This window comes from Apteryx mantelli, chromosome 1 (assembly GCF_036417845.1).
Source record: "Apteryx mantelli isolate bAptMan1 chromosome 1, bAptMan1.hap1, whole genome shotgun sequence".
Lineage (NCBI taxonomy): Eukaryota > Metazoa > Chordata > Aves > Apterygiformes > Apterygidae > Apteryx > Apteryx mantelli.
The window spans coordinates 25,791,483-25,805,545 of NC_089978.1; the positions used below are offsets into that span (position 1 = coordinate 25,791,483).

General features: G+C 36.3%; 1 long non-coding RNA gene across 2 annotated transcripts in view; it reads right to left on the bottom strand.

The window, feature by feature from the left end:
• LOC106500381 (uncharacterized) overlaps window positions 1-14,063 on the bottom strand; it is a 46,266-nt gene that overhangs the window by 4,588 nt on the left and 27,615 nt on the right. For both annotated transcript variants that reach the window (XR_010883371.1, XR_010883372.1), the window contains 3 exons: window positions 4,644-4,751; window positions 3,717-3,823; window positions 2,763-2,889 (listed from right to left, as the gene is read on the bottom strand). This is a non-coding gene — a long non-coding RNA (uncharacterized lncRNA). The remainder of the gene's footprint in view (window positions 1-2,762; window positions 2,890-3,716; window positions 3,824-4,643; window positions 4,752-14,063) is intronic.

A 14,063-nucleotide genomic window follows, 5' to 3' on the forward strand; every position in this document is an offset into this window, starting at 1 on the left:
GGATTAATTTTGTGGTTAACACAACTGCAAAGTATCTCTTTAGATTCAGACTTTTCTTAACTAGAGATCATCTGGCTTTTTATTCTTTCCTTAGTCCCCTTTACTCCCCTTTCAGGCATTTTAGAGGATTTTAAAGTCTTTTACATTATTTAATTTTCCTTTCCCCCCGTCATTTACCATGTCTTCATGAACTTTCATTTTGTTGAAACAAATTAAGTCCTTTATTTTGAATATGCTCCAAGTTTCATTGAGGGAATGTTGCCACAAAGGAGAGGCATATTCTTTGAAAGTAAAAAAGCAGGATAGTTTGGACAGAAAGTCAACTTGGTGACCTGAAATTTGTATAAAAATAATAGTAGAGAAACTTGCATTAAACTCATCTGTAGCACTGAGAGTTTAAACAGTCTCTTGTTCAGTTTCACTAAAATCTGAAGGTTTCTGTGAGGGATCAATGTGGATCTAGAAGCACAGATTCGATTTAGAGGCTGATATGCATGTAAGTCTTTGGGTAGGCCAAGATGTTTTGACCCTGCAGGCATCTGATTAGTCTACTTAAGGAAAATTTATATCAACTTTTTTTCCACAGTATGGATAAAAATCAAAATGAATAGCCCCTCCTTTGCTAAGAAATACTGCAGTAGCAAAACTTTCAAGAGGCTCTTTGAAATAGCAAGCTGCAGATTTTAATTGTTTGAACTCTTGCGGCGACTGCTTTTTATAACAAAAGAATTCTTGATACTATCTTATTTCTTCTAGTACAGTATAACATGTAACTGTTATACCTAAACCATGTAACTGCTCTAGGGTTTCCATATGTAAGCAAGTGACTACTCATGGGATTAAATGGACTTGAGGAATGTATATATTCTCATCCATTCACAGTTTCGCTTTCCAGTTGCCCAGACGGTTTGTTACTAACAAAGGTTTTTTTGCATTCACTCCTAACAAATTTTGGCAAGAAAAGGTATGTATTATGTTATCTATAGTACTTAAAAGGTTTTGATGTATTATCATTCTTTTTTTTTTTTTTTTTTACAATTAAGATTATTATTTTTGTTTCACTTCTATCTCCTTAAAAAACTCGGCACAAGCACAAATGCTTTTGCAAGCACTCCTACACACCATTCTCACTGAATTGATAGCCCTTTTGAAGTTTATGAAGCATTGCAATGCTTTTAAAACAATCCATCTTCTTCTGTCCTCCAATAATTATATACCCAGATGTGTTGAAGTCATATTAAATAGATGTTTATTTAATTGGACCTTGCAAAAACATCAGTTTCTGAACATACAAACACAGCAGTAACAGAGCAGTGAAGTAATTTTACTTCTATATTTGTGACTGGTAACATACAGTTTTATGTCTTTTTTTTTTAATAGAAAAATTACAAGGAACAGAAAAGAGCCACAAAATCATCTAAGAATGTGGAAAAAATGAGAGAACCATAAAAAGCTCAATCTGTTTAGCTGATCCCCCCCCCCCCAAAAAAAAAAAAAAAAAAAAGATTGAGAGGTAACTTGATTACAGGGTAAAAAGCACATTCCTGGGGAGAAAATAGTGAGTACTAAAGAGCTCTTTAATCTATCAGAGAAAGGCATAACAAGAATCAATGACTGGAAGCTGAAGGCAAACAAATCCAAATAGAAATAAGGTAGAAAATTTTTAGCAGCAGGCATGATTACTACTTGTATTATCTTAGTTCTAGGAAGCCAAGTCATGGATCAGGTCACTCTCCTGCTAGGTGCCGTTAAAAAAAACAACAACAAAAACAGAAAAGAAAGACAACCCCTGCCAAAAGGTTACATTCAAAGTGTAAGATAAAATACCACAATAAATCAATGATATAATATTATCCAACATGACAGGCAGCAGTTTCAGGCCACAGTTTCACGATACAAGCTGTTGGGTTGAGACACTGGCTTAAGGTATTTCTGCTCTATCAAGACTGATTCTTCCTGCTTTCACAACTTACCCACAGCTGTGAAACAACTTTAAAAACTGATCCATAAAAAAAGTATTAAAAGCAGGGGTTTGATTTTTTTCTCTAAACAAAACACTGGTAGAATTGACGTAATTTTGCAACATTTGACTTCAATGAATCCTAAAGAAATCCTTGACTGAAATTTTCCTAACTACCTCTATTTCCCAATATCAACTTCAATGCTGTTTGCAGGACATCTGAGTTTGCTGCATTACTTGTGGAAAAAAATTGTGCATAACACAGGGAAAATACGCAAAAGGGAAGCATATGGTTTTGTTTTTCTCACAGAAAATCACTAGCCCAGTCACCAAATCTCAGGCGTGGATAAGGTAAAATGTGAACAAGAAATAAAACTTATGCCATGGCCTATTAAAGATTCCCCCCCCCCCGCAAAACCCCATCATCCTAATCAATTCTAGCATAAAAAATACAGAGATTAGCTAGCAATTCCCAACACCACAGCTCTGTCACCAGATTCTAGGCACTATCTGTGGTAATTTACAAACACAACAGGCCATTATTGTCTGACTAAGGAGCAGATTAAAGGGGGAAGCTGAGAGCAATATTTTCCATTATAAAAGTTTTTGCTACATATTTTTGAGATTGAGAATCATATGGCTTGCCCCTGAAATACATATGGGAGAAAAATGGGATGCCTGAAGAGTGCCTTATCTTGGTTTCTAATAACCAATGTGAAAATGTGAAATAAATGTGAAAATTAAATTAAATGTGAAAAACATATATAGGAAAAAAAACTTTGATTTCCATTCCATTACTTACATTATGAGCAGATTATGCCAACGCACCAAACATCCCCAACTGATGATGAATACCTCTCTTAAGTTGGGCCTATCATGCAACACATACCAGGAATCTCCAGAAGAGGTAATTTCTGGGGTTAGGAATGCTGAAGAGGAAAGAAAAGGTAGGGTGAACACTCTGCAGATAGTTCCTGAGATTCAAGGGCAAAATAAGTATACCCATTTTGTTTATTACCCAGACTTCCTTCTCCCTCTCCTCCCTAGAGGTGACCAGCCTCCTCCTACTGGTTGATGTAATTAGTTTTGTATCTCACTGAGCTGAAGATTCATGTTCAAATGCTAGATAGGGAAATACTTACAACTATATATAATAGCATTTGCTTTTTTCTTATTTCTTGTTAAAAATACTTCAAACTACAGCTTAATGAGCTACATTAAAATAATGTTATTTCTTTGCAAAGTTTGAATATTTAATAGCCACAACATTCAGCCTCATGTGCTGATCCATTGCATCAATTTTTTCCACAGGACCATGGTCTCCCTGTGTGTGCAGGATATATGCTGCTCAGGAAATGAATAAGGGTTGTGCATCAAATTAGATTATTTATAGATTCCTATATGTGTTTGCTCTAGAAGTTGTGTAGAGAACAAGACAGACAACTACAGGAAGAAAGCAATGGGCCTGTGGTTAAGGCAGTTGAATGCCACACAGGAACATTCAGTTTTGCCTCTGCCTTTGCCATAGGGCTCTATGAATAAGGAGCAAGTCAGACCAAACACCTTGGCAGATGGCCACCAACTTTGTGTTCCTCATTTTCTGAGAGTCCAAACCGAAGCACCTTAGGCCTTTTACGTAGAAACATCAAGCATCTGATTGTAATGGAAGCTTTGGCTTTTGAGGGAGAAATAGAGCTGGAGGCACATGGTTAAAAGGCAGGAGGACCCAATTGAGAAGGTTGACTTCACTACTTACTGACTGAGTGGCTCAGCTCTCGCCTTCGTAAAACAGGACAACAGTGCTCTCTTGTTGTGGGAATACGCAAAAATACTGTGAAGCTCTTAGATAACATTTTAATAAGCCTACAAATAATAATAAAAAAGAAGATATTTTATTTTCTATACACAGAGACAATTTTGGATATTTTCATCCATTTATTATCCTGTACTGATATATACTTTTTTTCAATTTGTATCACAGTTATTTGATTTTAGTACTCAATGAAACTGTAACATAGTCAAATGGAATAGGACAGGAAACAGTATTCAGTGTAAACCAAAGATATTCTCTGGTTTACAAAAATAAAAATATTTTCACTCTCAGCTGTATAGTATATCATATAACCATGTCCACAAAAATCAAAAAGCAGCAGGAGAGCTAGTAAAAGTTAATGTCTTTTTGTACTGATTTTATTGGTCTACATTACAGTGTACCATCATATGAAAGCTTTCAGTAATAGTAAGCCACTAAGAAAATAGCACACTGCAAAATAAAATAAATGTACATTGTATCCAAATAATAATAATAATAATAATAATAAAATCTACCAACATCTTTAAAAATGACCTGAATAGAGTTCCAATAGTTACTCTGACTTCAAAATCTGAGTTAAGAGAAGGTTTCATACTATGGAAAATGCAGGTGATTATCTCCTCCTTTTTAGATAGGAAGTCATTAAATGTGAAAACATAACACAGTAATAACAGCAATCAAGAGGTTTTGGCAAGTGAAACAACATAAATATTTTAACCATGACTGACAATATCCAGAGTACACAGTAGACAAAGGATACTAAAGTACATGGGAAAAAGACTCAGAGACAATACCATTTTATAGGGTAATTTTCATGAATTAGGAACAAATAGACATGGGAGTAAAACAAAAATTTAGGTTCAGGCCTACAGTCACATCTTCAGAGTAGAAACTTCCAGTCTTTCAGAGTCTCATTAACTCAGTCAGGCCCCATGTATATAAAGGTCCATTTGAACAATCCAGTGACAGGATTAGGGCCTAAATATGTAAACAGAAAAAGGATGAAATCAGATAAACACAGTGCACAACTATAATTAAAGAGACACCAAACTAGTCCCAGAAAAATAATCTGAGTGTCTAGAATGTTGAAAGATTTACATTTTTATTGCAATACGCTGCAGCCATAAAGAAAAGCTACAATGATATATCAAGAGGTTGATACATCAATTAATCAAGAGGATTAATTGATCACAGCATATTCTCCTTCAGGCAAACATGAGTACCTGCAGTCCATTTGCTCACCTCTAGTGCACTGCTGTTTTTTCATACTTATATATAATTTCTTTTATTATTTTAAATAAAAGAGTGGCCTAAGATCAATAAGGGGGATATTTTTATCTTAATTATCAACTCCTCAGACAGTAGATTTTTAGCCTCCTCATAACAGGGTGGCAAAAACTAAAATGAGGTAATCTTACCATATTTTAAAACACTAAAATTGACAGAAAGTAATATTACTACCATAAAAACATTCACTCTCATGCCCATCTGAAGGTTGTAAGGAGTTCTATCTTGGCAGTGTTAGATGAAGTCACTTTTTATGCTGATATTTTCTCATTAACATACTGATAATATCCCACAGTACCATATATCTAGAATATGCAACTGCCAATGAAAGAATATTCTCTCTCTCTCTCTCTCTCTCTCTCTCTCTCTCTCTCTCTCTCTCTCACACACACACACACACACACACACACACACACACACGCAAGTTATAAGGAGGGTAGCCCACACTGAAATATATGCTTTAATATAACTAGAGCATTTAACAACAGCAGTGAAGACACGAGAGGAATATCAGTTTTATGACAGAACAGTTCCACAGTATAGCCTGTGGTTCTGTCCAATATCCTAGTATTCTAAGTTTGGTAGCAGTACTTCTCATCCAGCCTACAGCGGAAACGGGAAGGGGTCCATGATTTCTGTCTGCCTATGACCCTCCCATAGATCTGTCAGCTTTGAAGGGTGTAATGGTCCTCAGTCTGATCTGCTAATTCATCAGTAAATGTTCACCTGTAAATGTAGCGGCACCTTCACTGTTACTAGCTCTTTGAGATAGCCAGAGCAAAGATAGTATGAGAATGTCTAGGAGTATGAAACTGTTCCTCCCTTTACTATAGTACAGTCATGCCTTCAGAGATCAGCATGTAACAAGACAAATCAACATAAATACATCTTCTGACCAAAAACTTGTTTAGGAGAATCAACTACCTCCAATTAATTTTACTTTTCCTACCTGATGGTTTAAGACCCAGCAAGAGCCTTCATATGACATAAATTAATGTTTAAAAATTATTCCAAGATACATATATAAGGACATAAACATCAAATGAACACTGAAGTTCATTCAGAGTAGATGTTGATTTGTATATACCACTCATGGAGAGGTAAAGACTCAAATTACTATTAGTTATATGTGAAAGAAATATAAATGAAAATAATATATTCAAAGGTTTCAGTTCACTATACACATAGGCATTATGACCCAAATTTTTTCAAGCTCTGACACTGACTTAGACTAGGTACATATGAGGAAACTCATATATATGTAAGAAAGATGCAATTTCCAAAATCTGTGGAAAGAGTTAACATTTTTGTAGTCTTATTGTTTGTTTTAGTACAGAATAGGTATCAAAAACTTTATTTACATTTTAATGTTGAATTTACACCTGAATACCACATGCTTGTCAGAAAGTTGTATGTGACAAAGAACCTATAATACCACATTTGGAATACAGGATCAAAGTTTGGCTACTTTATCTCATGACAGTTACAGACTTAAATCCGGCTGTCACTCAGTAAGCGTACTGGGGCAGGGCAAGAAACGGCCACTTAGCAGGGCTCTGCGTTTCTCCGTTTCTGCAGAGGTCCCAGGCACAAAGCTGAGCCTGTCAGCGCTGAGAAGCCCAGCTGCCGGGCTGGCCTGCCTGCATGGCTGTTCGCACCCAGCCGCAGGTATCCAGGCAGCACGGTTTCTACCAGCAAGTGTCTGAAATGCAGTGAAGTGCGCTCCCTCAGGAATTTGCATGTGACTGCCTTACCTGGCCATCACAGCTCTTCCACTGAACAGCCTGAAATTATTGAAGGGCTTTAGTATCAAATTCCTTTTCAAAGGAGTCACATTTGTGAGCAACGCATTTTTTAAATTTCTCTTCTCCGTGAACATACTACACGTTTTAATATTTTAATCTGGACACAAGACAATATTTCTTCTTCTCTTGCAAAAATGCATTATCAGTTTATATTTCTACAACTGGTGATCTGAAAGGTACCAATCTATTTTAAAATTAACAAGAAAGAAAATACAATGCTATTCTTTTTTCAGGTTATGCCTCCCTGATATTAAAGTTGCCTCAACTCTGTTTTAAGTGAGAGAAGTCTAGAAAAAAATCTAATTCACACCTGTTTGCTATTATCCCCATAAGACTATAAGCCAATGAAAAATTAGTAAAGTGCAGATACAGTTCCTCTAACCAGATGTACCCTTTTTCAACCTGTGAGTTCTAGCAGATGCTGAATGGGGAAGGAAAAGGATCGATGCAATTGGTATAGAAACTGGCTATAAAGGCCTCATGCAAACCGAGCACTTCCTCCTCCTAGCAAGAATTCTTACATAACCAGGCAGGACACAGAGCAGGGAACTGAATCAATTAATTATATTACTAAAGTATTACGGAATATAGTTTTTTGAAACTTGACTTAATTTAATTGTGAAGAAATGACTGTACTTGGTGCTCATTGTTACTATGAGCCAAATACAAACATTAGTGCCTTTGCAGCAAACGCGAAAGATACTTTTTTGTGGTAGCCATCCTGCTGTGACATTACAAATCAAACTAAACAATTGAACGCAGTGCAGTCCTTGGCGGCAAGTTGGAAAATAGTCTAATTTGGGAAGTAATCATACAAGCAGAGAGAAGAACTCCCAATAATAAGTAATACAACTACATTTGAGAATAGTTATTTTAAGGTTTTCATATGAATGACAGTTACTAGTGGCATATACACAGCTGCACAGCTACATCATCCTCCTGCCTGTTGCTCAGACCAGCAACTCTAGCATCACCTTAGACCCAGCATTTACTCCAAATCCTAAGATTCACACAATGTTCATACCTTGCAGATACTTTCAGTGAGACATTTCCAAGACAGTAGTTTTCTTAATTGTTCCAATCAATTAAAACATTCAGTCAGGTTCTCATCATCACCACATTTTGATTCAGCAGCTGTTCTTAAGAAACTGTTCTCCTTCATACTCATTCAGAATGCTGCTGCAAAGACCCTTTTCCACTTTGAGAGCATGTCACTGTCTTCACAGCTTTCCCTGAATTCTCCTTTAATATTCAGTATGTTACTTGTCTTCACTTTCAAGGCCCTTCTTGGTTTATCACTACTGCATCTATTGTTCCTTAATCTTCATCAGGAAGTCAGCTGTGGTTTGTTCATATTTGAAGCTAGGTCAATTTTCATAAAAAATAAGGCTGAGAAGATCATTAGATCATCCAGTCTGAACTGTCATTTATTGTTTGGTGTTTGGCTAAAATACTTCTCAAAACCCCCAAGTTTTTACTTCAAATCTTTCAGAGATGCTTCTTATATTTCTTGGCTTTGTATCTCCCATATGTCATTCAGTATCAAGAGTCCAGCTTCTGGCTTTTGTCACCCACATTACATTTTTAAACAAGCCTCTTCTGTCTTCTCCTATTTTACTCTTTGCACTTGAAGGAAATGGCCTTAAGTATTTGAAAACACACTTCACTGCTTTTCTTCAAAGCTTTGGCTGAAATTCACCTTACTAAGATACCCATAAAAAACAAAATTAACAACTAAACTATCAAGGTAATCAGACAATTGCCTATCAAAGGTTGTGATAAGTTACATATCCACCACCTAATTTTAAAGTATCTGAAGTAGGCAAGCGTTTGACGTAGGAGATGGATCTTCTTATATCATAAATGAAGAGGCGCTCAAGTAATTTGTAGAAGAAAATCCTTAAATATTCCAAACTGTCCTCTGAAGGAAGACCGTTCTTTCTATTAACTATGGAGATGGCATAATCAAATCAGTCTGCTGATTTAGGTACCTAAAGTTATGGGGTATGAACATTACCCCTCAACTCCTATTATTTCCCTTCTCATCTGTGTATATTTTCTGTTTTCAACTGTATTATATTTAAATTGCAAGTTTTTAGGGTTGCAGATAATTTTTTGTCTATGCTTGTGTAGCCTAGCATCACAGGAACTTGGATGCCCAAGTAACACTCCTTTATTTTAAAGTAATACAAATATAATCTTATAAGGCTATATGGTATTTTATTAAATAGTCTCTGATTATGTAATTATAGTATAATTATACACACATGCCACGTAGAAGGTGTACAGCCATGCATCAACCTTAAGCTTGTGATTTTCTAACTTCCTTAATGCTGCAACAAAGAGCTGGAAATATGTTCATGACAGAAAAGCAGCTGGTGCCAACCCAGTCTGAATGCCAGGCAGACCCCTAATAAAATTCAAAACAGTGAAAGAGAAAGGAGAGTAAGAATGATGGGAAGGTACATGTGGGCCCAGGAGGCACATGCAGGTTTTGGCAAAGGAGGAGAGGGTGGGGGGGAGGGGAAGAGGGAGAACAGACCATGAAAACTCTTGTCATGTGAGAGACAGATGTTGTAATAAGCCACTGAGAGTTTTCTGAAACACTTGATGAGAAAATGATAAAATGTAAGACTTGTAAAGTAAAATTAAAGAATATAAGGAGTCCCTTGGTATACACAAAGAGTTCAGACCCCACAAAGCTTGCTTCTCTCTCCTAAATTTATCGTACTTTAAATATACCCTTTTAAAAGGGGGATTTCAATAACAGGAAGGTTCTTAAAGTCCAAAATAAGGAAGCAAAATCCCTAGATATATTTTGGATGATGCTAAGAAAAATCTGTGAGTCTCCAAAAACATGTTTATTGCTGGGAAAAAGAGACTAAAAGATAATGAGGAAACAATGAGCTTCAAGAGGTTATTTGACTCAAACAGAAGTCCTTTACACAAATTTGGAAATCTAATCCTAGTGCAAACAATAAGCAAGAGCAAAAGTCATAGCAAGCTTCATGTACAAAAGAAACAGAATAGAACAGCTAAGACTACTGAAGATATTCTTGTTCTGGATCTGTTCTGTCCAGGTAACAGAAAAGAAGTTCTTTCAAAGCCCAAAGTGAAAGAAAAATTGCTGCTGAAGCAAACTGCTAACTTAAAAAAAACAAAACAAAAAAAACCCAAAAACCCACAGACAGAAAGCAAACAGAAGTTCTAGAAGATGTCAACTATGTGTAATTTCTCATTACAAAAAAGATGCACAGTATTCCAGAGTACTAGAAAAGTCACAAATTATATACTCAGGTTCAAAAACGCACTGGAGAAAACCAAGGATTTTTTAAAAGCCTTTCACCTGATTGACCAAAGCTAAAAAACAAACAAACAAACAACCACAAAACAATTGGAAGATTATCACTGGACAGAGTCTAATCAAAGTGGACTCAGGAAAATCCTTCCGTTTTTATGAAGGTCATGCACAAGATGCTAGGCAAGGGTTAGACGCATGCCCTCCTCCAGATGCAGCTATGCCAGATGAAGAGGTGACTGTCCCATTCACTCCTAGCTCTTCATCCCTGACCCCTTCCCTAATCTACCACTCCTCTCCAATATGCTGGTTGATTTGCTCACGTGAGCACTTAAATATTAGTTACTTGCTAGCCCAGCTCAGGTGGACTGAAATAAGTTATAGTGCAATAACACATGCAATTCACACAGCAAACTGGAACAAGCGGTGTTTTTTCTATCAGGAAAGACAGTAACAAACAGCTAAGGACCATAATGTCAACTAGCAGAGCTTCAATTATAAAAGGATGGGCACCTTAGGTGAGACACCACTTCATCCTGGATCAAAATTGGACAAGAAGAAACAAGGTAAAATATTTGAGTAAATAATCAATATAATTATGATCAGTTTCATTCATGGCAAAGGGTTAACAGCCAAGTGTCACAAATTAATGGATTTGGTCCTATGTTATAAATATATTTATCAACTATCTAGAAACTGGGTGGTTAAGTATCATGATATTTAATCTGCAGTTAAGATTACTCATAATCATAGAAAACTGTGTAAATCTAATCAAAATGAACAAAAGCGAAATTTAGATGTTGATAGATAGCAAGCACATACTAGAATAAAAATAAAAGGAAACACTCTCCATTTTATGGGGTTTCAAATTAAAGGCACAGTTGTAGAAGATTTAGTGTAATAAAATTAAATGTGAAATATTATGGAAGCAGAAGGTGATAGTTATTTACAAAATTTCTGAATAAGTTGATTCTGCCCCCTCACATTCATTCTCTCACAGATTTCGTTCACTTACCCTGTCATGCTCACATATTCACAAGCACCAAGACATGCATGTCCAAATGGTCAGTCCAGGATACTTCCACGTAACACAGAAGACAAGGGTCATCAGCTGTCAAGTCCTCATCACATCTTTGGGGTTATTCACAATTAGCAATAACTAGTTTTTTGAGCAGATCTTTCATGTCCTTTAGGAATCATCAACTGTTACAGGCAGTCCTTTGCCTCAGAATCTTGCTTACCTCAGCTTCCATAACTTAGGCCAGGTTGCTGTCTCTTGTCTGTTTTCCCTTGTTTGCTGTATTGGTCTGAAATGTCTGTCTGCACTCTCTTTTCTTGTTCAGCTAACAGGAGAAAGAATAGCATCTGTGATATACTAAAACTTGTTGCCATCCTCCTAGCTTTGGGATGCAAGGCCTTCTGCTGGCACACCATCTGTGCTATGGAACACAGATACTGCTGGGAATGGTGTTCTGGGGACAGTGTCCTTCATTAACAGTACCCACCATTCCTTTAACCCTTTCTTCTGCTGTTTCTCCTGATGTTTACACACACATTTCCATTCATACTGCCTTCATACCAGTCTAAATATTTGTCACAAATCTTAGCAGTTTTATGCTAGTTGAACTGATCTGATGACTAGTCAATGCAGAAAGGACAGGTTCTGCTGTTCTGTTGCCTCCTTCCTTTGCCACGTGCTCCTACATCTTCCTTGCAACAGCAGCAGCCATCGCTGGTAAGCCTGTTCAGGGAGCAAAACCATTAAGGTGGAGAGGAAAAAAAAAACAAAAAAAAACAAAAAAACCCACAACTTTCTCCCTTTTTATTGGTAAGTTCAGGATTCTGTTTTTACTGGTGTAGCTTCACAAACTGGATCACTGGGAGAAATGAATGTTAGTGTCAGGTTCAAGGGAAGGTGGCATGACTGCCCCTTTTCAATGGCAGTTGTTCATCAGATCAGTTAAGTTGTAATGTAAAAGCACACCAAATACCTTGGCCCCAGGAAGGAACTAGGGCACCACTTCAGTAGTTTAGTCAAAAATTCTGCTCAATATGCTGCTTCAATCAAAATAAAAACAACAAACCAGGATGTTTAAAGAACGGAAAAGAGAATTAATTGAAAATGCCATAATAGGATTATTTAAAAAAAAAGAAAAAGAAAAAAGAAATCAACACTGTGACCTTGCAAGGAAAACCACAGGTGGTACAGGTCACCCCTTCTCCAAAAGGGTGCTAAAGAACTGGAAAGTGTTCAAAGGTGAACAACAATAAGCAATGAAAATATCATATGAAAAGAAACTGGCAAGTTTTAAATCAAAAGAGTTGTGAGTGGACTTCATATAAAATAATAAATGCTTTAGTGAGGTCTGATCAGAAGTTTCTGTGCTTGCTGTCTTATATCACAAGCAAAAACAATGAGAAAAATTTGATGTGTGCAAAATTCAAAACTGATTAGAAGAAATGTTTTTCACATGACAAGTAATTTATCCAGGAAATTCACTGCCATGAGAGGTGACAGTGTCCAGTAACAGAGCAGACTATCAAGAAAATTCAGAGTTACTAATATAAATATAATACCCCTATCAACAAAGTATTATTACAGACTACAGGCTAAACTATTTACTGCATAAAGAAAACAGGAAAAAATTTATTTGGAGTTAACACCAACTTAAGCACCAGGATGTAGTTACTAGTGAAACAGGAAACTGTATTATGGTTTAAGCCAGTATGGCAATTCTTATGTAAAAATATCAATCAAAAGAAGGAACAGCAACTTGATTTCATTATTAAATCTTTATTCACAATATCATGCTAACTTTTCCTTCAGTTTGTACTAAATGCTGTTAAAAGCACATTAACAGTAGTATAGTCATAGTTAGAATTTTTGAAATAGCTGCTTCTAAAGTTTGGACACATTAAGCTCTTCTGTATGCAATAAAAACACACAAAAAAATGAAAATCAACATGTAAATGATTATAAACCCATTTTCTTCAGCACTGCAAGTTCTATTTAATGGTTTTTTTCTTGATTTCCAGTCACAGCCCATTTCTTAGAAGTTTGTCTGACTACTTTTCAAAGGCCTGAAATTGAACATTTTTCCCCTTACCAAACTCCTCTCTGGACACCTACTTTCTTATCTGTTTAACTTTCCAAACGACTTTCAGTTTGATAACTCAACATAGCTTAATTTTTTTTTAAAGGGTTGTTTTAAAAGAATTCCCATCACAGGCAATGTCAAAAAGCACCCAAAGAGTGACTGCTTACCAGTCACTTATAAACACGGGAGCTAGGAATAGCTAGTTTCTTAAACAATGTGTATGCCTTCACTATTTTCCTTGTTTATCCTAATTAGATCATTCTGTTTTAGTTTGAAATGTATATTGTGGTAGCACATACAGAAAACCATTACCTGACTGTATTAATCATTACACAGACATATAGAAAATGATAATTCTTTCTCAAAGAGCAACAAGAGTCTTAATGAAAAAAGGTAAGACACAAATAGAAAAAGAAACAAAAGAGAGAACATAAGGAAGGGGCTTCATATATTTGTGAGGTTTTTTTCCTCCCAGTGTCTGGGCAGGTAAAGAGCAAGAGAATGTAACTGTGTCCAGGGGTATAAAAACAAGGAGAGGCTGCCAGCAATGCCAAAGCAAGGATGGGACTCCATGGTTTGATAAGTGAATGGATCAGGTTAAACATGACAGGAATAAATGGCAGAAGCATCGTATAGTAGAACAGAGGGAACAAATGAAGACTCAAATGCTCAATAAAATAGACAGCACAAAGAACCAGAAAGATAGCCTGGTAACTCTTTCTTGGGGAGAGAGAATGCAGGTGGTATCAAGACCAGAGAAACTGAGAAATTTAAAGAGCTAGATAAACTTTGAGCAGTGGCA